The sequence below is a fragment of the Ictalurus furcatus genome, chromosome 6 (assembly GCF_023375685.1).
Source record: "Ictalurus furcatus strain D&B chromosome 6, Billie_1.0, whole genome shotgun sequence".
Lineage (NCBI taxonomy): Eukaryota > Metazoa > Chordata > Actinopteri > Siluriformes > Ictaluridae > Ictalurus > Ictalurus furcatus.
The window spans coordinates 5125397-5152500 of NC_071260.1; the positions used below are offsets into that span (position 1 = coordinate 5125397).

Below are 27104 nucleotides of genomic sequence, written 5' to 3' on the forward strand. Positions count from 1 at the left end.
TGGTTGATCCTTTTTAACAACAAATGCAGTGTTCAAAGGTGAAACCCAGGGATCAAACCAAGAGTAGACATTCAAAGCTATTAATGGTTTAAACAATCAGTCTAACAGGTCACAACTGGGTGACAACACCGGTCAGTCACATGTTCCAATATTTTCGATTACTTGAAAACTAGGTGGGTTTGAACAAAAGGTGCCATGTTCTAAAATGCAGATGTAAATATCAGGAAATCAGTGTGTCGCAAGAACAAAAGACTTGGCCTTGTTGTTCCAGTAGTTTTGGAGGAGACTGTATAAACCAGATTATGTATATTGCATATTTGTTTCAGCCCCGCTCCCTTGGCAGTGTAACCAGTGATTTGTGAGTTCAATGTTAATTTGGTTTCATAACTGTAACATGGACACCATATAGGAGTAAATAATGATAATATGAGGTTTTTTCTCATATATGAATTTTACAAATCTGATTTGCAATTCATAAAATTACATCCAGTCAAGTCAACTTTATTTACATAGCACATTTGAAACAACTTTAACTAAAGGGCTGTACAGAAAACTCTTAAACCTCTAAGCATATTAAGGCACGGCTTGAAAATAAGCTACAGATAGAGATATAATTAAACGTAAGTATAAATTAGAAGAGGTGACGAAAACATCCTGTTTGCCATGTCATATGTCATATTGTTGGGCGCACGGTGGCTTAGTAGTTAGCACGTTTGGCTCACACCTTCAGGGTCGGGGGTTCGATTCCCGCCGCGGCCCTGTGTGCATGGAGTTTGCATGTTCTCCCCGTGCTGCGGGGGTTTCCTCCGGGTACTCCGGTTTCCTCCTCCAGTCCAAAGACATGCGTGGTAGACTGACTGGTATATCCAAAGTGTCCGTAGTGTAGGAATGATTGTGTGTGTGATTGGGTCCAGGGTGTACTCTGCCTTGTGCCCCATGCCTCCTGGGATAGGCTCCAGGTTCCCCGTGATGCTGACGGATAAGTGGTATAGAAGATGGATGGATGGATGTCATATTGTTCATATTGTGTTGTGCAGAGTAAAAACAAACTTTCATGTTATTTCTGTTATTGTAATTTGTCCTGGTAAAGTGTGTGAACATCTAAGAATTATTACGAATAATGTAAAAAGAAGTAAAAAAGAGACTTTTACTTATGGGTGTAGTTCAATTTCACTCCCATGTTATTCCCAGGGTGATGTTATTGCTGTGCAGTTCTCACTTCCCCCAGCAGGCTGCACACTACGAGCACTTTTCCACCTGACCCGCCCTTACTATGTGTAGCTCCATCCCTTTTTGCACCCTATTGGACACCAAGTACACTAAATAGGGTGTAGGGCGCCATTATATCAGACCTTATGTAGTGCACTTTTCTATGCACTAGGTCGCAGTTTGGCTCTCTGACTGTGTGAGTGTGTGTTTTTTCCGGAAGAGGAACTCTTATAGTAGTTTTGACGAAGTTTTGGGAAATTTTTTTTTTGCTCTTTTCCTGCAGATTCCACGGTTCAGCTTGGAATGTGTGTGTGTGTGTGATCTGCGAATCTGCTGCAAACACCGACGTCTCATTGAACCATGGTGAGACTACTACTCTTTACACTTTGTGTTTGTGTGAAATGTTTAATATATAAACGCATTCACCCTGCAGGAGAAAATCCTGAAATATTTCACAATGTATCAGTAAACATATCAGAGTGTCCTGCTGGATCATGCCTGTCAGTCCAATGCCGCTCAGTCCTGCATTAATGCCTGTTTATCCAGCACAAATATTTCACATTTACATATTTATATTGTATTTTATTTATATTCTACTCTGTACGGCCGCATGTGTTGGGCATGTGCTACTACTTGTTAATTTCTTACCCTGTATGTTATGCAATGTGTGTGTGTTTTTTTTTCTTTTCTTTTCTTTTTTTTTTCTCTTTTTTTGGGAAAAACGTCTGGCACAAAATTTAAAAATGAACGCGCAAACAAACAAACAAACAAAGAAATAAATCAAAAGTTTGGGTTTTGGCAAAAACGTCTGCCACAAATTCTGAAAATAATTAAATAAACAAACAAATAAATACATACATTTTATTAGTTAGGTTTGTTTTTGCCAAATCGTGTGCCACAAAATTACCAAAAAAAACACAAACATACAAAACCCACAAGTAATAATAATAATAATAAAGTGAGTTTGGTTTTGGATACATTTCTGCTACAAAATCTGAATATAAATAAATACATTTTCTTAGTTAGGTTTTTTTTTTTGCCACAATACAAATATGCTAAAAACAAATAAATGAAAAGCTTGTTTGCTTTTGAACAAACTTCTTCCAAAATATTTTTTAAAAATAACTAAAATATATTTTCTTTTTTTTTCTTTTGACAAACTTGTGCCACAAACTTGTGTCCTAAAATAAATGAATGAGTGAATGTATAAATAAATAAATAAAATGTTTTTTGATTAGTCTTCTGCCACAACATCTGAAAACAAACAAATTAAAAACAAACAAGCAAGTGAATAAAATAAAGTTTTTATTTGGTTTTGGCTGAACTTCTGCTTCAAAATAAATAAACTTTGTTTGTTTTTGTTTTAATTTTGGCCAAACTTGTGCCACAAAATGAAAAGAAAAGAACGGTAATTCTAATTGTAAAAGCCTGTTTACTAGTTTGTTTGTTTTGGACAAACGTGCTGCAAAATTTGGAAAACAAACAAAAAAAAACCCTGTAATATTTGTTTTACTTAATTGTTTTGTAAACTTTATCTGCATGTTTACATTCTCCTTTGTGTCATCTCTTTTATCATGCTCTGTGTTAAGATATTCCCCGTTAAGTCGGTTCCTCTGATCAGATAAATGTCGTCGCTTGTGTAATATGTAATATTGCCAAGCTGTTTGATTTAATGCTCATATATCCAGTAGATCCAGTTCACTAGATAGGCCTTGATGCTTCAGTCAGGCTGTGTGTACAGTTCCATTGCCAAGTCATATAAATCAGTGGTGTAGCAGTATTTTACAGGTAATGTAGGAGGAACAATACAGCCTATAAAGAAACGTACACGGGTCTCCTCTTCGTCACAGGTGGTCAATCACCAGGACTTGATTCACTGTATGCTATAGGCCTACGAGTTATTCCATAGCTTTGTTGAAAGCTCGATTCTGATTGGTCAGGAGACGTTGATTAATTTTCTATGACGGTAGTTCCTATTGCAAGGTTTATATTAAAGCGGCGTAGTTGCTATAGTAACAACGTACACAGGCAGTTGTATGGCGGATGCTCCCCTTAAAAACGCATTGGGAAAAGTGTGTAGTTGTTTATATGTGGATGTTTTCTGTGAGGAGAAGTTTAATTAGCATTTATGGAAGACGTCTACAGTTTCAGCATCAAACTAAGCTTTCTCACGTGGGAAAGTCTTCAGGGATGATAGCTTTGCGCTGTGCTGTTTCTCAGTAATATGGCAAGGTGTGTTTTTTATTATTATTAACATCATTGAAGAGAGGCTGGTGAGGGAGTGACTGTTTACAGCTGCAATAACATAAGTTATAACAGGAACTAATCTGTTTCATGGACGTTCCACAACTTTATTAAACATAATAAAACATGTGACGTGTCGTTCTTTAATAAATACAAAAATTCCACCTGGTTGTACCTGGAGTTTCTGATCTAGTGCTGTAAGGTCTGACTGGGTTTATGGCATCTGATTCACAAAATAGCTCTGTGTTTCAGATCTAGAGCTCATACCCAGTGTGCTTTAGGTAAATTTCAGATAAGGCAGTGGGCATAAGATGAAAGGGAAAAACACTGAGAATGCAAATGAGTAGGAGTGGCTTGTTGCATTTTCAGGAAAAAACATGTAGTGGCAGCTCTTTGGAAAGGGAGTGGTTCAGTGTCTGATTATTCTGTTGGTTTGAAAAAATGTTTATAAACTTTCAGCTGTTTGCAGTGAACAAATCAAACAAAAGCAATTAAAATAGTTCAACACAACGAATGCAACTTATAATGATTTCTCCAGTTTTAAAATTATTCAAAGCCCTGAATAGAATCCCTCACAACAGCACAAATATACAAAACTGGTGTTGTCTCAAGCACACCTGATGTGACTAATCAAGGGCTTCATTAGTTTCACCAGGTGTGCTTGAGCTGGAACACATGGAATACCTGAACTGGCTGGGGCAGAAAATTTATGAAATATTAATCAATGGCTGCAAGCAGATTTCTGAGAAGGCAGGTTGTGAAAAACCCTCGAGTGACTGCAAAAGACCTGCAGCGAGACTTGGAGGCAACATGCACTGAGGTTTCAGTGAGCACAGTAAGGCGTGTACTAAACGCACAAGGTTTCCATGCCAGAACTCCAAAACGTTCACCACTACTAACCCAAAAGCACAAGAAAACTCTGCTCAGAATCATATAAATAAACCACAGAAGATTTGGGATTCTGTTCTGTGGAGCGATGTAACAAAACTGGAACTTTTCAGCACGATGGATCAGCGGTATGTCTGGAGGAAGAAGAATGAAGAAAGAACACTCTGTCCACAGTCAAGCATGGTGGTGGCTCGGTGATGCTCTGGGGCTGCTTTGCATCCTCTGACACTGGAAACCTGCAGCGTGTGGAAGGCGAGATGATTCACTGAAGTATCAGGAAATCCTAGGAGAAAACCTCATGCCGTCTGTGAGGAAGCTGAAGCTTGGGCGTCATTGGACTTTCCAACAGGACAATGATCCCAAGCATACCTCAAATTCCACCAAGGCTTGGTTGCAGAAGAAGTCCTGGACAATCCTGGGCTATCATGGTCACCTGACTTGAACCCCATAGGAAATCTCTGCTGGGATTTGAAGAACGCAGTTTTAGCATGCAAACCCAAGAAAATTATTGAACTGGAGGCCATTGCTCATGAGGAACGGGAGAAGATTCCTCAGGAACGCTGCCAGAAGCTCTGCATCTCATTAGCAGCAGGTCATAACAGCAAAAGGAGCCCTACTAAGTACTGAAGATGCTTGCCATGAAGAGGTTGAATAACTTTGAAACTGGAGAAGTCATTATAAGTCGCATTTTCAGTTGAATTTGAGGAAACCACGTGAAGCATTCGTTGTGTTGAACTATTTCAATTGATTTTGTTTGATTTGTTCATTTCAAACAGCTGAAAGTCTGAATTTTCACAATAAACCTGATTTGCAATGGGGGTTGAATAATTTTGATTGCATTGCAACTGTATGTATTTGGATAGATTTGGTTTTGAATATATTTCCTGAATGCTATATGCATGACATGTCAATAGGCTGCGTAAAGAATTGTTTGTTCCTCAAACTACCGCCTAACGTCATTTATTGATGTAAAACCGTTTTGGATCTGGACTTCAGTAGCCGTTTAGGGACTTTGAATTTGACTTGGTCTTGAATGAGATGACTCTGCGATATGATGATATAACATCTATATCATGATACATTTTTAATGACATTTTAATTTTTTTTTTAATTCACGTTTTGTGAAAATCTTGTACATAAATTTTAATATTTACAGATTTAGTTTTCAATTATTGTTTAAAATAATTTCAATATAACACATTTTTGCAGACATTAAATTAAGGCATTAATAAAAAATGTGTGTATGTGTGTATATATATATATATATATATATATATATATATATATATATATATATATATATATATATATATATATATATATATATATATATATATGTATATATATATATATATATATATATGTATATATGTATATATATATGTGTGTGTGTGTGTGTGTGTAGATAGAGAGAGAGTGCAGCATTGGTGTTTTCCTGGAAGTTTCTTCAGAAAAACCTATCGTCGTGCATCTCGTTTATTGTCAAAATTCCTGTAGGAATTATATCTGTCAGGAGTTAGATCATCCAAGGGCGTGTTTATGTGAGGGACATGTAAATAACCATGCCTGACTTACAGGCTTGTGTGGAAAACAAAGCAATCATGAAGTAGTTGTTTGCATTTGTCCTTGTGCTTACAGTACAGTATTTGCTGGTGTACTCCTGTTTAAATGATCACCCTAAAATGAAATAAAATCCCTAACAATCGGCATGGATTAAAATACGACTATTTTATTTGGTTTCTCTTTTTTGTTTTATTGTGGTGGGATCAGCGACTTGCTTCCACATGCTGTGCTTTCTGTCTTCTCCATATTTTCCACTGTTGACATTGGAAAAGCTGGACGGTGTGCAAACTATCTTATGAGCTTCTTCAAATAACTGTCCAGGTGTTAGTGTGCGTGTGTGTGGGTGGGTGGCATTGTGCGCGTGTTACTTGCTGAGCTAACATGGGTGGATCTGACACCGTGTCACATGGGTTTCTGCATTCTTCTCTCGATTGTGAAAGCGTGTTTGGCTACGAGTCAGTACTCTTTCCCAAGTGAAAGCAGCTGAAAGAGGAGACGTGCCAATGTGGATCAAAACCTCTCGTATGAACCTGAAAAGAAAGGAGATTACCTTTTCTGTCAGTAAGTAACGTTGGTAGGGTTTTGTGGGATCATGCGTTACGTTTTGTCAGGTGTTTGGGACATGAGTGTGGCGTCGAAACTCTCCTCTCTGTATTAATGGGGTATGCTTGTATAAATCACGGTTGTGTGACTGCTAGCAGATCTCGTGGATGCGCTGCTAAGTAGAGGTGGAAGTATGTTTCACGTCTTTTCTTGTTTCTGTTCTGTGGTATGTGTGGAAAAGTTGCTTAGACTCAATCTTGTACCGGTGATGTCATTTCCTTTTAAAACCCTCCTAAAACCTACGGCTTTAATACATTTGTATGCTTTTACACGAGCATTGCGGATATTGTCGAGAGTTTAGTAATGTTGCCCTACTACATTTTTACTCACAGTAGTTTAGTAGCTGTTGAAATCTTTGTGTTTTTCATCCTGCTTTTTGTCAAATAAATATATCTATTTTAAATATGTTTAAATGTTGATTCACGAATATTGTTTTCCATTATGTGGCTCTAATGTATTTTTGGCACTTTGTTAGTCAACCATTGTTTCTCAGCAAAGCTACACATACTTCTACATATACTACGTGTTTTTGTCTGGTTTATTATTTTGTGATATCGGCCTTTGCGATACTGGAAAAAGGTATCAAGATGCTTAGACATTTTGATGATGTCATGATCACTGAGGCATTTATTTATTTGTATGAATTAAGGAATTAGTTAGCAGAGATGGCACAAGATGATGCCACTTTTTCTTTTCTGAGAACACGATCAATACTAAAACCTTGAGTATCAGCGAATATGTTGATGCCCATGGAATATTTTTTTTTTTTTCCTTTAAAATCAAGCACTTATAAATAATACATACCGAAAAATGAGCTTTTTTTAAAAATTATTATACCATTAAACCCTGTAATTTACATACCAAAATATAATCAAGCATAAATATGGTTTAGTAACTTAATACTCTCTTTTTAAATAAACATTTCCTGTTCCAAAAAAATATTTTCAAAATATTTTCTTTGTTACAGGATCAGATTGAATTTTTATTTTTTTTTCTCCGATATCCAGTCCACTGTTTCTCCTTGGTATCGGCTCGGTGCCATCTGTACTAGTTAGTTAACGGTGTGCTAACATGCTATAGAACAGACAGCCAAACCAATAAATATATTAAACCAATTTTTCATGTCGATATGAACAAAAATCAACTCTTCTCCATGGAAAATAATACACAAACTAGTTAAAACATTCATGAAATACAACTATAGCGTAATGGATTATCCTCCTATCAACTGCAGTCACTATACAGTTTAATACGAGTGTAACCCCGTTAGTTGTTATTTACAACATCTTTCTGGTTGGTCTTCATATCTCTTACCCAGGATCCTCTCAGTAAATACGATTCACGACTGACAAACGAGTCGTTTGTAGCGTTTGTACCTGTTTGTATCAATTGGTGAACAATGACTAGCTGTCTACTAATCTATTAAATGCCGCTATGAGTTACTGCTTAGCTGCCGTCACTGTAAGACACAAAAAATAAATAAATAAGTCATATCAGTGTCTCAAGTTTCATGCGGATTGAAGTGTCTCTCAGTGTGCCATTGCTACCTTAGGCTAAAAATTTTCTCATTCCAGGGACCGCAATGTCTGCTTTAGTACTGAATCACATGAGGGTGCGTTTATATTTAGTGCACCTGAATGCGACACATGTAGGTTGTTTTTCTCCACTGTGTGGTTCTTGATGTTTAGGCCAGGGGGCTCAGCCGGTAGCGCATCAGTCTTTTATTCTGAAGGTTCATAGTTCAAGTCCCTGTTCGTGCATTGTATACCCACTTAGTGCTCGCTGGGTTTGCCTATATAGGGACAGTAGTGGCTCGGGGTTAGTGATCAGAAGCTTGTTGAAGGGGGTTCAAGCTGCCACCTTGAGCAAGGCCCTTAAACCTCTCTGATCCAGGGGCACCGTATCATGGTTGTCCCTACACTCTGGCCCCAACTTCCCAACTAGCTGGAATATGCGGGAAAAAAATAATTTCACTCTGCTGTAAAGTATACGTGAAAATAAAGGCGTCTTCTAATGAATTTTCTGCAGCCCCAAGCCTTTTTTATTCCAGATTTAAGGTATAATAAGGTACTATTGTAACATTTGAACACCGGTTCTCTTCAACATTTAACCTTTGCACAAATTCTTAGCATCTGTTGTTTCACCGAGTCCGAGTGACTTGAAGCTGTTGAGGAACTGCTGTAGGTAGATGGACAGAGTAATTGGACCATTTTTATTGCTGAACTCTTTAACATCGCATGTACACTCTTCATTTGAATGTGGCTTGTTTGAATGTGGCTCCCAATAACTTTTTAAAATGGAAGCACACAAAACGTCACAGTTACTGCGATAGTCGTAATATTCATTTGTAAAATAAAGAAATAAAAACAAAACAGGAGATCAGGTTATCGGTTTCTATCATGACCTTGTCTGTAAATCAGGTGACCTCACAACCAGCCTGAGAGCGTCTCCGTTCGGTTTGGTTGTTTTGTTGTTTTCTTGTTTTTTCTCACTGAGCCGTGAGATGCAAACAGAGCAAAATAAATAAATAAATACCCAGCTGTAATGCTGCAGAAATATGATGTGCTCTAGACTGACAAGCAAGAATATATAAATAAATAAATGCTGGATGTGATGCACATGTATGGTGGAATACATTTACTTATTTAGTTAAATAATAATTTTGAAACTAGTTACTAATATCGTTATTTACGTATTGTTCTCCATGCTTGGGAGACTTCTGTGATTTATTTTTATTTATTTATTTATTTTATTTTTTTCCTACTTGCTCTTGCCAAATAGTTGTCCAACTTTATTTAACCATAGTTCTGACCAATAAATGAAAGATTTATTGAGTATGTTTTTAGCCCATACACGTCCCTAAGCCAACTTTAAAAAAAGTAAAAAATTTTTATGTTTTTGTTCATTTAATTATGCGAAATGTTAACCCAGTCCAAACCAATTATCAAACAAACCAAAAGCATCAATTTCTCTCTGATTCTGACCCAGAAAATGTGTCCTCGGTGCTATTAGCAAGAGCTTGCAGCTGGTAAGCGTGGCTCTGTTGTTACAGCAAAACAGGAAGTCTGTGTTCACAACAGTATTAGACAGCCCTGAAGGTCAAGGATCACGGAGCAGAGGACTTCTGATGCATCATAGTCAGCAGACTTGGAGGTGGAAGTGACCTTTGATCCATCTCAATGGGAAAAGAGACACCGCGCAGTCATATTGAGGATGAGTAAACTCTGGTGCAGCTTGTCCTGCCCAGTTCATTTCTCCTATGAGAAATGAAATCTTCTTCATGTGTATTGTGTGTACACTGGAGATCTTGTCCACAAGAAGTGTAGTGTCTTGAGCAAGAGCGGCTCACCCTGGCCGCTTTTCATGTCTTGAGCAAGAGCGGCTCACCCTGGCCGCTCTTTGAGGAAGTGGACAGTGTGATTTAAAAAAAAACAAAACATTTAGCTAACTAAAGCCCAAGATGGATTCAGATGTAAGTGATAATCTGAAGCAGAACTGCTTTTGTGGGTTTAGAAGGACATTCTGAAGGCATTGCTTTAAACGCCTATTCCGTGCATACCTTGGTGCGACAGAACATGGGGGGGAAAAATAAACCGTATGTGTATGGTGTTGCAGGTGACACTTTAGAAAGCAGTAATGAGAAACATTACAGAAATGTATTCGTAATGAAGATGAAAGGTTTTTGACATGTATGCTCTAAAGCTGAGCTGACTTGACTCTGTTAGGATCCCTAGCTTGGGACGGCTTAACAGGAAATGCAACACTGCTGTTATTGGAAAACAATCAACGGCATGGTGGTGTGTTGCAGCCTGACGCAAAGCAGAGTAACTTTTACTTCCTAGAAGTGGATTATTTTCCAATAACAGCATATCTGGTAGTGTTTTATTTATATTATGTCACCTCAGTTTGCGAGCATTTAGCGTATAATTTCGAATTTGCATATTAACGAATGACGCGCTATACGTTTTATCTGTGCAAGGATCCATTTCCTGTTGTAGAATGTCCATGAAAGTTTGTTCTTGCTCTTGCTTACATTATAACGGCTGTAAACCGTCATTTCCTTAACAGCCTCTTTATGTACGTATGTATGTATGTATGTATTTATTTATTTGTTAATCTCTCTAGAAATTACCAAAAAAAACCAGAAAGCACACAGCTCTCCGTCTTGAAGACTTCCTGTCATTAAACGTTAAAGAAACAGCTCCACCTCAAAATGCTGAAACTGACTGAAGTCTTCGTTCAGAAACGTTAAACAAACGTTTCCTTTCAGAAAACTTCACCACAGGAACGTTTATACATTCTTCGTTATTTAAGGACACTGAATGAGTTGTTGCTATAGAAACGGTTACACATTAGACCAAGCAAATCAAGATAAACCTGTTTGTTTGTTTGTTTGTTTATTTATTTATTTTTGTCATACAGCCGGAACTGTTCTCCGAAAACTAATCAACACCTTTCGACCAATCGGAAGCGAGAATAAACGTAAACCAATGTAAATATCCACGCAGTAACAGGTATGCTTTATTCTAAAAATATGATGAACAGCATGAAGCCAGTCATCGTGTTGGGTTTGATTCCCTTATTCGTCTTTTGTGAATTGGTCTTGCGACACTTGGCTCGTTTGCGTCATGCATGGTGTAGGTGGAAAGTAAGAATCTTAATCTTCACCACACCTTACTCGACCTGATTGATTGTGGCGTGTGCAGATATTATAAGCGTGATGCAATATATGTATATGAAATATGAGTTATAACATTAATCAGAATTTCTGTTCAAAAGTCCACAATCATCTGTTCAGGTATTTTCATCAGGTGGGGAAAAAAATCATACAAAACGCCACTATAAAAGTTCAAACGAATCTCTGTGGCCTGTTTTAAAGAGCGTTAAATGTTTTTGTTTTTTTTCAGGTTTTAATCTCGTTTCATCTCTGGATATAATGAGTCTTTATCAATGCACATCCTTTACTGCCCCCCGAGACCGGTATTGAACTACGATACGGGGCCAAAACGATCCATGAGATCTTGTCATAGTCTAAATATTGTTTGTGGATCTGAATCTGATAATTCTGCTGTTGTTTTTGTGCTGGAGCTCTCAGTTGCATGTGCTTTATAATCGTATCTTCTGCTGATGTGGTGTTCCTGGGATTTCAGCCAGCTCGCCTTTGAGGCTTGTATTGTTGATATTCATCACAAGGGTGTATGTGTGTGTTCTTGCTCTATGAAGTACTCGTCGATCAAAGAAGAGTTCTGCTTATCTGCATGACGTGGCGTCTGGGCAGTGTTTCAGGCTTTAGTCACTCAAGCTATGAAATCGCATGCAAACGTGTGTGTGTGTGTGTGTGTGTGTGTGTGTGTGTGTGTGCATACACCAGCGTTAGTTCTGTGGTTGTGTTCACATCCTGATTGTTCTATATGTTTTTTTTTCCCCATTGCTCACTCTGGAGCCCTGGGCAGTGTTGACCTCGTTGGGCTAATGATTAAACAGTGTTATGTATATAGCAGTACAGGACATGGTGTAGCGCTCACACACACACACACACACACTCTGTCTCACGCACACTGCCTCCAGGGCTGATTTTGTCTTGTTCGTCTTCCTTTATCTGTGTGAAAAGGCCATACTCGTACGAAAATAAAACCCGATGCTGTTTTTCCTGCATTTTTCTAAAACATATAGAGCTGCACACGTTTGCAAATGCTGCTTAAGCGACTCTCTTCTCTACCTTTACCCGTATTAACTGGTTCAAAGCAAGACGCCAGGTAGATGCAACAATTTTGGTCACGCCAATTATTTTTATCTATAATGCAGTAATGTCTTCTGTCATAACTGTAGCAATAAAAATGTATCAAAATATATTTTTTCTATTCCTGACCATCACATTGTCTGAAATGTAGCCACTTTGATGAAGCCTTTAAGCTCCGCCCACTTGCTATACATGCCGGTTTCCTTACTAAACCTTTATATACCTTATTAACTAGAGCAGAAACGCAATAAACAACATGCTATATTTAGTTTTACTTCATAATATATATATTTTTTCTATATTCAAAACCACAAACTGTTTAATTTATTCTTTTATTCCTATCCTTAATTAGAAGAATATTACAGACGAAGTTCCCAATATCTTGATTATTGTAATCAATGTCGGTAAAACTTATAAAGAAATGATATTCCAGCAAAGTGTTTCTCGTGTGAGAGTCTTCAGGGTGAAATAAGTATTTAGGGTCTTATTAAGTATGCAGATGTATGCAGATTTATTTAGAGGAAGCCTGTAAATGAGTGCAACATTTTCTTTAAAAAAAAAAATAAAAAATCCAATGCAAAAACACACGTGTAAGAATATAATTTCGCCCGATTTAAAAAAAAAAAAAAAAAAAGTTTCAAAAGTCCTTATTTGCGTCGTACTCCCATGCGTATTTTGATGACCCCAAGAGACTTACCAGTTGATTTGCATTTGGCGACGCCTACAAAACTCCATACATTAATGATTCACACTCAGAAGCTCGAGTGTGATACTCATGGTTTTTTTTTTCTTTCTTCCCCCCCCCCCCCCCACACACACGAATACCAAATTTCTCATCTGAATTATTATACAAACAATTTATGAATAAATCCGTTCGGTATCCGGCAATACAAATGAGGCGTGGTTCTCAGATACACATGAAACATCTCACCACAGCATGTGGGTGTAGCTTAAATAAAATGCTTTGGGCTTCTTTCTATCTGTATTGTATTGTTTATGTTTACGTTTGCGAATTTGTTTAGATAAGAGTTCATTTTACTGCAGGAAGTACGAGGGAGCACTGTGATGGTGTATGCAACGTTCTCGTCAGATATCTAAGAATCTAATATGTAGATGTGTGGCTTAAACGGTACCTGGTGCATGCAGCATGTAAATTCTGCTGCGTCGGATAGTCAGAATAGCTATTGGAGATCGGATGGACTGATAAGCTAGAGGTGGAGAATATGGTGAACGATCTTGGGAAATTGTGTAACAATATGTTTTCAGTGTATCAGATTATCACTAGTACTTTATAACCTTGATCAGCTCCATCATTAGTAGCGGAATGGAATGGAACCTACCATGTGAAATCTTCAGGTATTGTCATTATGTTGCTTGACCAATATGCATACTTAAAATATGCTCCCTAAGGTGTCTGATGGTTATTTGAATTGGCTGATTCATTGCAAATTCACTGTAGAACATTGAAGCCCATCGAATTTTGATCTATCGGTCAGTCCCTAATCATAATATATTGCCCTTCTGCAATTGAGATCTCTGTGGCCTTCTTTGTTTCGTTTGCTTGTCAAGCCTGAAGAGCGCTCTAATGGTGTGTGTGTGTGTGTGTGTGTGTGTGTGTGTGTGTGTGTGTGTGTGTGTATGTGTGTGTTTTCCTGGCTCACGACTTCCTCTGCGTGCCTAGCCTCTGTTCTGGGTGCAGAGTAACACCATGTGCTGCATACAAAGTGTGCTACTGAGCAGAAACACAGCGAGATAATGAACGTGCCAAACGGCTAAAAGGGAGCTGCTGAGTGCAAAGCAGGAGTCAATAAATGTAAAGAGTCTTTAATAATTATTTATTTGTTTTTATATTTTTTTCAAGCATCTGAACTTCCCGTTGTTACAACATAGCCAAAGCGATGAACAAGGGCTCAAACCACGCACGCTGTAAACTGTTCTATTCTCTGGTGTCTGTAGGAATGATCACAGCATTAAGGCATGCTGAAGGACATTGTAAAATATCAGATCGTATTGTTTTGTTCGGAAGTTTATACCCCCTACTTCTTTGCGCTACATGTTGTTCTCTGTCCTGTGTTTGTATTGCGTGTAGGTAAGCTGATACAAGTTATAATTCTAACAATGATCGTCACTTGCACTACACTTGAGAGGAGACTGTCACTGTTTTGGATTGGAGGAATTCTGGGGCGGTGCTTGTGTGATAACACGTGGACAAATATAGGTGATAAGACATGAATGTAAACATTCTTTAAAACGAGTTGTCCTAGACTGAATACCAGGGAAAGCACCTGATTCATTTTGAAGTAGTGTTTGGGTTTATACTACGGACTAACCCGGTTTCATGACCAGTGTGAGTAACGTAAGCTTTACGTCACCGAACACGCTTGTTATTCGGTTGATTTTAATTAGTAGCCTCCGCACCCAGGACAAGCAGATTTTGCGTTTGTGTTTATTAGTTTTTGGACTTCAACAAACTCATGAAGGGGAAACCGTACACCTTACTGTACTTCACAAAAGTTTTCATTTGTTATGTATGTTTACATTTAACGCGCTTCATGATGGTGCAGTGATGATCTCACTATAACGCATGCTGCTCCGTCCGTGCTTGCTGCATTACACACACACACGCACGTACACACGCACGTGAATCGGCCAAGATAAGACCTGTTTGATGGTAGAATGTTTTTTACTTTAACTAACGTGGACGTTATAAAGTGCAAATCAAAATAGTCCTATAAGTCTTCTGCTAATACAGCAGTCACCTGACGTTTAAACAAAAATGCTAGCCTGACTTGATGACTAGTATCTTTTTTTAAAATTTATTTATTTATTTGTTTTTACGTGCGATGCAGAGACCGAACACACCACAGCTTATGTTATTGCTGAAACATTCAGCAATAACTTCTTGACTTGGTTAGAACAGAATCATGATTCTATACCTGTTTCTTTCCCTTAGTCTATGCTAATGTTGCATGTTAACTTGCTAACTTGCTTTGCTATTTGTTATAACTAGAGGTCGACCCATCGATAAACAATGACCAATTGCTGGAACTGTCGGTTATCGGCGAGTATCCACATGGAGTCGATAGTTTTTCCCGGTTGCGCCTGTTGCGGGAGTGGCTGCGAGGAGGGGGTCTGCTGTCGGTATACAGTACGGGAGCGGCCTCTAGAGGTGAAATAAAAATCACGGACACATTTTGTTGTTATTTGAAGTGTTTTTGATTCATTGTGGAGGTCTTTCTTTTTATTTGTATTTGGAGTGTTTGTTTTTGGTTCAGTTTGGATGTACATCTTTTATTTACTTTAATATCTATTAATACTTAATATATAGTAATAATTATTTCATTTAAAAAAAAAGTACAGTACATTTTCATGGTACAGTCAGTATTGTGTTTTTTGTAAGAAAGCTCAGCAATGTTTTACTTTGAGTGTTATGCTTTCGTTCGGTATAAATTTTAAAAACTATCGGTTGATTAATCGGTTACGGCAGGTACGGCCCAACTTAGTCATCAGTGCTATCGGTAAAATCCATTATCGGTCAACCTCTACTTATAGCGTTTTTAGCTACCACGTTTCAGAAAAAGGAGCTAAATAAGGTACTGGGCAGCACATGGAAGCTTTTACTTGCGTCGTGGTCTGTGTATTTATCATTTGTCTACCCTTGTTTCTAGCAGCCTATAAAGTTTAACACACCATGAAAAAGCTAATATGTATATCTATATTGGGGAAAGTCAGTACCTAGTGTGTGGCATATGAAAAATTTGGTATCTGCAACTAACAATTATTTTCATAATCGAATATTTGGCCGATTTTATTTATTTTTTTTGATGAATCCGATGGTGGGCAAACTTTCCGTAGCCTTTTTTTTATTTGTTTAAAGTAAAATCCAAAAACTGAGTGTTACAAATATAAACTAAAGACTAAATCTTTCCACAACTGTTTGTCCAATTATATAAGACTGAAAAGAACCCAATACACACCAGAATATATATTCCGTGCCTTTTTTTTTTTGCATCTATAAAAAGTAATACATAAATAATTCTCATTTGAATATATTTTGATACATTTACTCTCTCTATATATATATATATATATATGAGAGAGAGAGAGAGAGAGAGAGAGAGAGAGATAGATAGATAGTAAATAAAATATATTATTTAAATATTTTTAAAACTTTCTTACGGACCCCCTGCAATTACACCACTGACTACTAGGGGTCCGCAGAAACACTGCACTAGATGGTAGAGTAGTGTAAGTGTACGCAGAATACATCATTTGGGACACAAGTTTAGTATTTACTCTCTGAAGCGTTTTTTGGAACAGAAGTAACGTAATGAGTAAATGTACCGCTCGCAGACTGAGTAGTCCATGATGAGATTCGTTGACAACGATTTTCATCATCGATTATAATGGATTTCATCGATTATAGCTCTATATATCTTTAGCTCTATGTATTCCAATATTGGCACATGCCAGTTTGAAAGTTCACAGCTGTCTCAGAAAGCCATTTTGGAGAATTTCCATTTCCTTTGTATTTTCACTTTTTGTCTATTATTTATTTATTTAGGTATCCTGGTTGCTCGTCCAGTGCTTTTGATTCACTTTTTGGTAAATGGTGCACTTGTATAGTGCGTTTATCCAAAGCGCTTTACTCCGTCTCATTCACACCCACTCCAACGGTAGCAGATCTGCCATGCAAGGTGCTAACTTGCCATTGGGAGCAACTTGGGGTTCAGTGTCTTGCCCAAGGACACTTCGGCATGTGGAGTCACGTGGGCCGGGAATCGAACCGCCAACCCTACGATTAGTGGACAACCCGCTCTACCAACTGAGCCACAGCCACAACTTTTTTTTAGCCATAACTGGTTATTTCTTCTGTAGTGTCTCAATAATAGAGCAGCCACTTCATCCTGGTTAGTGTCTCCGGTCAACTGACAGATTTATGAACTTTGATCGGAATAATGATGGCAAAGAACCACTGGTATGCTGAGACTAATCAAAAGCAGGGATGAAAGAGCACTTCCTGACAAACTGTAATCTACTTAAGGCTCTTTAAGGTTTAACATAGGCTAAATTTATTGTTGATGCTTTTTGAGTAGCTGCTCTCTGAAACGGAAAAAGGCTTAAACGTTGGCAGGACCTGAAGCGATACGCAAAGTGCCGTTACTGTAAACAGTGTGTCACTTTAGCTAAACAGAGTTTTGCTTTGCCCCCTGGCAGTGTCCTTTTGAGTTTTGTCATTGACAGGAAGTAGGTCTTGACTTTTCTTTTCATTTTCTCGCCAAATCCCACTGAGAGATATAGAAACCTCAGTGTATGTTTTCATGTCATTTTGAGTGCACACTTCCTTCAGGTTTTACCACCTGAAAGCATTTCCTCTGTGGACACCCTGATGTAACGCAGGTGCTTTATGCAAAACCATTACAATTGCCCTTGCTGTTGTATCCACGCTACATTGTTTTGCATTGATGGAGTGATAATTTACAAAAAGGGCACTATTTTTGCTTCTTAAATGGACCCATTATTGATCCCTGAGGGATTTGCTGGGAGGGATACAGGAAGGGATTTGTCTTTCGTATCTACACGCCGTCTAGCCATGCTGCCTTGAACAATATCACAATAGAGAACTGTGCGTCAGTGGGCCGTGTTAGCTGAAGCTTTAAGTCGCATATGATGCCGGTAGCAAAGGTCAGTCAGGGTGGCTGCAGTCTGGGACTTGTGTTTCGGTTTCAGGGAGAAAAACATTGCAGGTGTGCCTCACAAAGGCTAGCTTAAAGTTTGTTAAGTCTTATCTTGTTCTGCCCGGAAAAGGCGGCTGTTGCCGTAACGACCTTTCAACCTGGTAACTCGATCTCGTCCTATCAAAAATAGTTTGACATTATTAGCGGATACCTGTGTACTTTTCTCTGGGTGGGTAGTGTTTATTTTTGCATTTAGTCTGGATAAGAAGGCGATTACTTGGAAGTTTTTGAAGAAAAGCTGTTCCATAGAATTGTGACATGATTGTTATGTTAAGATCCGACTACGTGTTTCTATGAAATGTTGTAAGTAACGTCTCGGGTCGTAGAATCTGTATGTGGTCTTGAATAAATAACTGGTTGAGCAATATGTCAAAAATGATAGGAGTACAATAGTTTAAAACATGTTCTCAATATGCAGTAGGCGTAAGGATATATAAAAGGAATAAAACATGAATAACGAGAGGTTTAATGATCTGTCATGATGTGTTTGTCAAATAAATTATTTAACAAGCATAAAGAGGAGAGGGGGGAAGGTAAATCACCTACTGCCACGAGATCACCATTCTCACTCGTGTTTCTTTACCAATTTTATTTCAAGAACAAGATGTATAGGTATTAATTACATTCTCACATTACTTTAACAGAATGTGGTAGCTACGTGCATTTTCCCAGCGGATATTTGTGAATGCCTGCAAATGTGCTGATTTTTAAAAAGAACTGCTGTTTAATTTAAAACTTTAATCAGTTAAGGGCTCCAAAAGCACAATGTGTCCTCCTAAGTATAATGTCGCATCACCTCGTATGTTAACAAGTGCCGAGTAAAAATGAGGATGTTGTTCACATAAATTCACATGAATAACATCTTTTACCGCAGATAAGTGCAATTGGGTTTGCATAAGAAATCGTTTCTCAATGGCCGTGTCGAATTTGCAACATTTACACTGCATAAAGCAGAGCATCGCTATTCGCTGTGACCGTTATGTTCATAATGGATGTCGTACCACATGACTTCATATTCAGACCTGAAATGCGGTAAGCCTCCAGAAGAAGTAAGGGAGATGCAACTTCGGAAAGCTGAGTGAATTTTAAAATGACCCCACAGTTGTAGTGAGAAGAAATTTGTCCCTCAGTATTGTTTAATATTATGTACTGAATATTAAATTCCCTAATTAATAAACAAAGGACGAGTGAATGGATGAAATGAATTAACGTGGTGAGTGAGTCCTGGCTGCATGCACCGCCTTTCTCAAAATTTGCCATGAAACATTTTCATGACTAAAGTATTTAACCAGACGTTAAGAGTGATGCTTGCTTTTAACATTTGCAAAGTGGTAACTCCACTGTATTGTACCTTGCTTCAATTTATTGATTTTTTTTTTTTCTAAACCATAATTTACAAGGTAGTGGTATAGGTTTGGCCTGGAGTTAGGGTTCCTGACTGGACATGGTGGTCTGTCATATGTCCAGACAATGCAATCAGACCACAGTTCTTACCCAAATTGACACACACAGCTTTATTAGCGGAAGGAGTTACATTTTGTTGCGTGAATCTCAACTTCACTATATGATGAAATTGCATGAGTAAAACAAGTAGTCTATGAAGATGTGGCTGAGTAACCGTAACAAGTACACACACTGCACTTGATATCCTCATGTTTCATTATGATCTCAGAAACAAGGAGTCAACCATTTAAAGGGTGCTTATCAGGCCTGGTGCGAGATGTTGGATCTGTTTCGTGCTCTGTTCCACTGAGTGTCTGTCTGTGTGTGTGTGTGTGTGTGAGGTTCTAGACACTATTCAAAAATAGTCCTGATCTGGAAATGGATTTGTCCCAATGGGTTCGGTTTAATAATAGGATCAGTGTTCATTTCTGCGAAATTGAGCAGATACAGCTGGCGAGGATGGGAGCTTTCTGATGCTCCCCACTTCCTGGATGTCCAGGTGTTGGACACACTCCCACTTCCTGTTGTAACTGATTTTGTAGGTCTGGAGGGAGGCACGATTTTCTGTTCTCTCTAAGGGTGGAAGGGGATGATACTTTCACAGCATACAGTTCAGTTCAGTTTAAATTGTATAGCTCTTCAAGCAATAGAGACTGAAAGAACAAAATAACAATAACGGTTTAGACAAATCGAGAGGCAGCTTGAACAGGACCTCCATCAACTCTTGGACTTCACCAGACCCGTCATCTGGTGGAAGCACTGATTTACAAAAGAGAACAGAGACACAAACCTGGACCGAGGACAGAGAGCAAGATGGAATGAATCAGCTTCCTAATTTTATCCATATCCAGAGGGTGGCTTATAGGAGAACGCTGGTGTATCCCATTTCCTCTGGAACATCTGCAAGATGCTCCTCTTACCTAGTTAACTCGCAACGAGATTTTACTAGACCAACAGGTCTGTCGCAAGATTTTACATTCCTAATGAATAAGCCAGAGATGACTCCATAAGACAACATGAGGAAGAAACCTTGAGAGAAACCAGACTCAAAAAGGGAACTCCTCCTTTATTGTAATGAATCCTTACATTACACATGTGTAGAACTAAGTGTGTTGAAAGGTTGTTCAGTATGAGCAGATTGTGAATAAGAGTCCTGGGTTGAGCACAGGACAGTCTTTGATTACATTGTCCAGGTGAGATTATCCACTGGAGCACGGGTGAGACATGTTTTTGGGACGTGTACACCTTTAGGGTATCCGTGTAAGATCATGTACATCAGCAGAAAGTGAGTCACAAGTACAGAAAACTAAGAGTAGAAGAAGTATTAGGATGACTCTGACAAGTTTGGCAGGAAAACACACTACAATGGGGTTAAATTACTTAACAGGATTGATCATAAGTTTCAGTAATTGCCATGATTGCTAAATAAAAGGCAAGAAGGACAAAGAAATAGTGGATTTCGTGTGAATACTTTCATCTAACATGACTGGTAGATTGATTGGGCCACCTACCAAAAAATGTAATAACCTCACAGTAGAGGTTTGCATAATATTTTTCTTGTCTTGTTTTAATGCCCAGAATATGGTGATAAAAATTGTCCAGTGCACCATTTTTCAGATGTTCCATGCTTTGAGACAAGCTGCTGGTTATGAGGAGTGTGTCCAACTGCTCTGATATCTTGTCCTTTTGTGTTCTGCATTGAGAAATGAGAATTGTCTGGACCACATTTTCTGGGAGTCATGTCTGTCTAGTCTGCCTTTCATCATCGTTGTCAAAACAGACTGGCTGGAGCTGATGGATGCAGCTGAATAGCTTCCCCCTGTCCTCCCTGAGCAGGATGCGCCCGTAAAGCCTCGTTCTCGCTAAGTCGTTGTGCACATGCGGATGTTTTTAGCTGTTGTCAGAGAAGAAGCTCTAATGAGCAAAGCAGCTGGATTTATGTGTGTGTGGGAGAGTCATTAGCTCGTTTTACATGTTTATTATGGCCTGTGTTCCTCTGAGAAACCAGCTTGATCCAGGATGTCTTTATAAGTAGTATCGACTAGTATGACTCCACTACAGTGTGAAACGGTCCTCCGTTACACATCCATAATTATGCTTTCCGAAGCCGATAAGATGCTGTTTAATCAAACCCCAGTAGTTTTACTAGTTCAGTGATGATTGGGCTAAAGAATGAATAATTCATGCTTTTGCTTAGAACTCGGGCGTTCTGGATAAGAGGAAGAGGAAGCAAGGCAAAACTACTGACACTAACATTTTGCAACCATTTCACTTAGAGTGGGCGTACTGTATGACAGTGTACACTACCGGTCAAAACTTTAGACACACTCATTCTTTTTTTATTTTTTTTTTTCTTCCACATTTTTAGAAGAATAATAAAGTCATCAAAACTCTGGAGTAACACAAAAGGAACTATGGGAATTATACTGTGATGAAAAATCCCAAATAAATCAAAATAATTTAGTATTTTAGCATCTTCAAAGTAGACCCCTTTTTCACCTAGAATTTCCAGAAATGTATTCTTGGCGTTTTCTCAACTGATTGTTGAGGAATTTGCTGAGGAATTTCCTTGAGATGCTTTTTAAACAGTATTTAAAGGAGTTCACACCTACGTTGGACTCTTAACGGCTGCTTTTTGGAATATTTCCCTCCGAGTCATCCGTTTAAAAATAAATAAATAAAATAACTAAAATTTTTCGAAAATAAAATGTTAGTTTTCTAATGAAAGACATGAATATGTTGGCACAGTTATTTTTTTTTTTTTTTTGGTCTACAACACTGATTTCAAGCATTTAATCATACTCTACCGGTCAAACGTTTGGACACACTTAACAGAAATTTTTATGATCTTAAAAACCCTTTGATCTGTAGGTGTAAGTAAATTTCTATAAACGATCCAAAATTTTCACTCCCATTCTTTTTCTATGAACATTATTGAAAAGAGCTTGAGGTATTATGGGATTGCAAATACCAAGAGCCTGACTTGATCTGGTTTCAATTGTTAGGCAAGTGTTTTATCAATAAATACAGTTTTAAATTTGTCTTATTGCCAAAAAACAGAAAAAAAAGGATGGCTCATTAGTTGCAGTAGTATCTGGATACTTGGTACTGGATAACCCAAAATTGTCAAAGCTGTATAACAAAATAAAAATAAAACAGCTGTCACCTGGCAGTAGGACTCGTACACTGCTGGTGCTTCTACTGCGCTGATTACAATTAGCTATTGGAACTATATTACCTAGCCAGCTAAATATTATCGTTAGCCGTTTGTTAACTAGCCTACCTAGTGCTAGTCAACATAAATTAAACGTATAGCTAATATATTCATTTTAAATTTCCTCATGATTGACATGTTGAGGCCTTTACACAAGATTTCAGACTTGACTTAAGTTTTCAGAAATTGACAAGTTTTTTTTTTAGGACTTTTGCACAAGTTTTCAGAAATTTTACACATGGTTTCAGTACCTCGCAAAAGCTTTGAGGACTTTGAAAAAGTTTGTTCAGGAATTTCAGAACTTTTTTTTTTTTTTTCAGGAATTTTTATAAACTTTCAAAACATTGGTGACTTTACACATGGTTTTAGGACTTTAAAATAGCTTTAAAGGACTTTACGTAAAGTTTCAAAACTTTACACATGGTTTTAGAACTTTACACAAAGTTTTCAACTTTTGGGACTATTTAACACTTTGCACACACTGATTGCAGCAATAAACACGCTGAAAATAACTCTTTGAAAATTGTGCATTGTCTCTTGGGACTTTTCACTTGCTTCCAAAGTGCTGTCATGAAGTTCCAGTGCTGCACGTGGCCTAAATGTTTACATGTCCAAATCTAATTTGAATATCTATTAGTTGGGCTAAGTTTATATTGAGTAGGGTTGATGGAACGTTTTACAAATTATGGATAGTAACAGAATACACCATAATATACACAAAAATGATCAAATGTCCATGTTCTTACTTGAGTGGGTGTTTTACAGAGAGTAATACCTGAAGGCACATACAGTTACCTTTCGTAACTTTTCTCTATCACGATTTGAAAATATCTCCTCTTTGTCTGATGTTTCATGTTAAGTGCAGAACCAGGATTTTTTATTTGATTTATTTATTTTTGAGGGGAACTAATATTTCCTTCCTAACATTACTGTCAGTCAGTGATGAAAGGAAAGACAATAAAACCTGCTTTACTTGATACTTGCAGAGGAGCCTAATGCAGGATCGGGATACTTCATCTCTCAGGGAAGGAGAATTTTATTTATTCGGCAGATGCGTTTATCCAAAATGAAGTCAGAATATAATCCAGGCACAGAACTGAACAGTCAAAGCTCAAGGGGCTAGGGTATTTTCCAGACCTATCTTTAAACCTACTAATTTTAATCGTGCCTCACTAGGAAGAAGAAATGTGTGCGAGAGAGAGTGAATATGCATGTGAGGGCAACGTGTACAAGTGCATTTAAATGAGTTAGTGAAAATGACCACGCAGGGCACATGGCCGTCTCAACAGCACATTTTGTACTTTCTAATTAGCGTAGCGTTCCTATCGTGCCCACGGTGGTCTAACTGCACATATTTGCCCGTAAAGCTAGACTTTCCCATCCGTCACTCTCCGTTTGTTGACTTTTAAAGCCGAGCGTATACTCTGCTTTAAACCACTGTGTTTATAGAGCTGCTAGCACATTGTCAGAGTGCCTTAACATTTCCTCTGTATTTATAGAAGCAGACGTTTTCTCAGTTTTCAGAAGGAAATGGAGCGCGTCTGTGTGTGCATGCATTCGTGCAAGTTTTTAGCCCTTTGTGAGAATCAAATGATTATTTTTTTTTATGGAACTCTGGGAATCTATGGAAATGTATTATTTATTTCTGTAAATCTGAAAGTGGTAAAACATTACAGTTTGGGTAATTTGTGCTGATTACCACATGCTAGCATCAAGTCAAGCGGATACATGTGAGCCAGATGCACATAAGTGCTGATCTAGTGTCTTTCAGGACTTTTACGCAAGCTTTCCGGACTTTTATGCAAGCTTTCAGGACTTTACATTAGATCTTATAACTTTCAGAATGTTTTTTTTTTTTCTTCACAGTACATTATACAATCTTTCAGAACTTTACACATGGTTTCAGGACCTTACACATGTTTTCAGGATTTTACATGTGTTCGGGGCCTTACACACGTTTTCAGGATTTTACGTGTGTTCAGGACTTTATTTAAGCTTTATACAAGCTTTCAGAAATTCACATTAACTTTCAGATCTCTACATCAGGACTTTACACATACTTTTAGGATTTTACACAAGCTGTAGGACCTTTCACTTGCTTTCAGAAGTATAAGAACTTTACACATGGTTTCAGGACATTACAAAAGCTGTAAAGGACTTTTTACAAGCTTCCAGGGCTTTTCACATGGTTTTGTAACTTACACCAGTTTCTGGGATGGAAACTCTCAGGACTTTATATGTGCATTTATGACATTTATGACACATGGTGGAGCAGTGTTCATGTAATGTAGGAGTGGTTTTCTAAGTAACAAACTGTCTTTTTTTTTTTTTTTTTCTTTCTGCATATTGAACAAGAAATTACATTTTAAGGACAATACAATTGAAGTTCAGTTTTATTTGTTTGATAGGGGAACAAAGAATACCAAAAATAGCATTCAAAATAGCATTCAAATAACTAGAGCTGCAACAACTAATCGATAAAATGGATTATGAAAATCGTTGTCAACGAATCTCATTATAGATTAGTTGGTCTGTGTGGCACTGTGTGCGTTTACTTATTACGTTACTTCTGTTCCAAATTCACGCTTCAGAGAGTAAATACTAAAGTCCCAAATGACGTGCTATACACTTACACTAGACGCTAGAGTACACCGTGCATAAAGTTTAGAAAGGTAGTATCGTCTCAAATGGAGCACTAGCTGTTTTTTTACTAGCCGGAAGTATAAGTCGTTTCCCAGTCGATGGCTCACGACGTCATACGCACGTAATATGATGCCGCTAGCTTTAGCAAACACCCAGAGTCACCGACAATGACTTTCTTCAGTTAACTTTTTGTCAACCTTTGTTACCTTTTATTCCCAACATGACCTCAGTCACCATCAGACGAGGCGAAATAGTCACGTGACTGAGGAAGAACGTGTGCGTCCTCCAAGTCCTCTAAGGCAGAGGAGCATTTTATATTAAACACTGCGGAGAAGATTGTAACCTGCAAACTTACAAAGCAGAGATTGTGTAGCACTGAAGCACGGCAGTGATGCACGAGCACAAACATGTTTATATCCAAAATGCTCCACTGTGTGTAAGGGGATGAGGAAACTGGTGCGAGTTGCTTAAAAGGTTTAGTTTAATTTAAGTTTGTCATTAATATGTTGTATTTGCGTGCTTTCGGTGTAAATTCTGGCGTTTATTATAACAAAAGTGCATTGCTTTTGTTATAAAGCAAAAAGTGCTTTATTATAACAAAAGTGCCTCATTGCTCCTCACTCGCAGTGTAGACGTGGTGATACACAGTGGGAGTGCGAGTAAGATCTATAATGTCTAATTAAAACACTATGATCAAAAGGAAACACAAGTAAAATATGTCTGAAGGCAGCGAGTAACAGAAACCACAAGGTGCAGTGAAAGTGAATTTATATTATTAATTTAGGACTGTAGTTTAATTCAGTGCTTTTTGTGCATCCATAAAAAATAATGCATAAATACTATATATAATATAAACAAGTATATAAAGTTTATATTTTATGTATTTATGCATTAGTTTTATGGATTCACAAAAAGCACCGAATTAAACTCCAGTCCTAAATTAATAATATATTCTTTTGTGTGTGTGTATTGGGCTCTTTTTAGTCTTATATAATTGGACAAACAGTTGTGTAAAGTTTTAGTCTGAAGTTTATCTTTGTAACACTGAGTTTGTGGATTTTTATTTTCAATAAACGAAAAAACTGTTACCCTCCCATCCAATTAATCGAATAAAATAATAATAATCGGCCAACTAATCGATTATGAAAATCATTATTTGCAGCCCTAAAAATAACACAATCGTTGTGAAGTTTAAAGCGCTGTCACCCAAAATCTCTGGTATGAATAGGATGTAACATCATTCTGCCTGCTAGGGTTTTGTGAAAGGTTTGGGGGTTAGGTGTCGGGTGCTCATATTTTAGCTATGCTGTTGTAGACAAAAGACCTTGACCATGATGCTTTTTGGTTTTATGTAGTTTTCACGTGTGTGTGTGTGTGTGTCTGTGTGTGTGTCTGTGTGTGTGTCTGTGTGTGTGTCTGTGTGTGTGTCTGTGTGTGTGTCTGTGTGTGTGTCTGTGTGTGTGTCTGTGTGTGTGTCTGTGTGTGTGTGTGTGTGGCTTTGCTACATCTGTGTTTAATGTGCGTAACTGTGAGAATTCATGTTTCATTTCAGGTTCAAGCTATTTGCCGTGACTGGGTCTGAACACAATGTTCAAGAATAAATCGTACCTAATTTGGTAACGCTTGTCTAACGTAGGGAGTGTGTGTGTGTGTGTGTGTGTGTGTGTGTGTGTCTACTTTTAACATGGGTTGCGGAGTCTTAAATTTGCTTGTATTTTTCTTTTGCTTGTATTTTTCTCATTTGTAAGTCGCTTTGGGTAAAAGCGTCTGCTAAGTGAATAAATGTAAATGTAAATTATCAGGTGTAAAAGGATATGGT

The 27104-nt window shown here is 37.8% G+C and overlaps 1 protein-coding gene across 1 annotated transcript in view; it reads left to right on the forward strand.

The window, feature by feature from the left end:
- The first annotated feature begins 1400 nt into the window (after positions 1–1400).
- The window catches only part of itprid2 (ITPR interacting domain containing 2), a 74499-nt gene continuing 48795 nt past the window's right edge, over positions 1401–27104 (forward strand). Inside the window, exon 1 of the mRNA XM_053626287.1 lies at positions 1401–1572. The gene's annotated coding sequence lies outside the window, so the exon portion shown is untranslated. The remainder of the gene's footprint in view (positions 1573–27104) is intronic.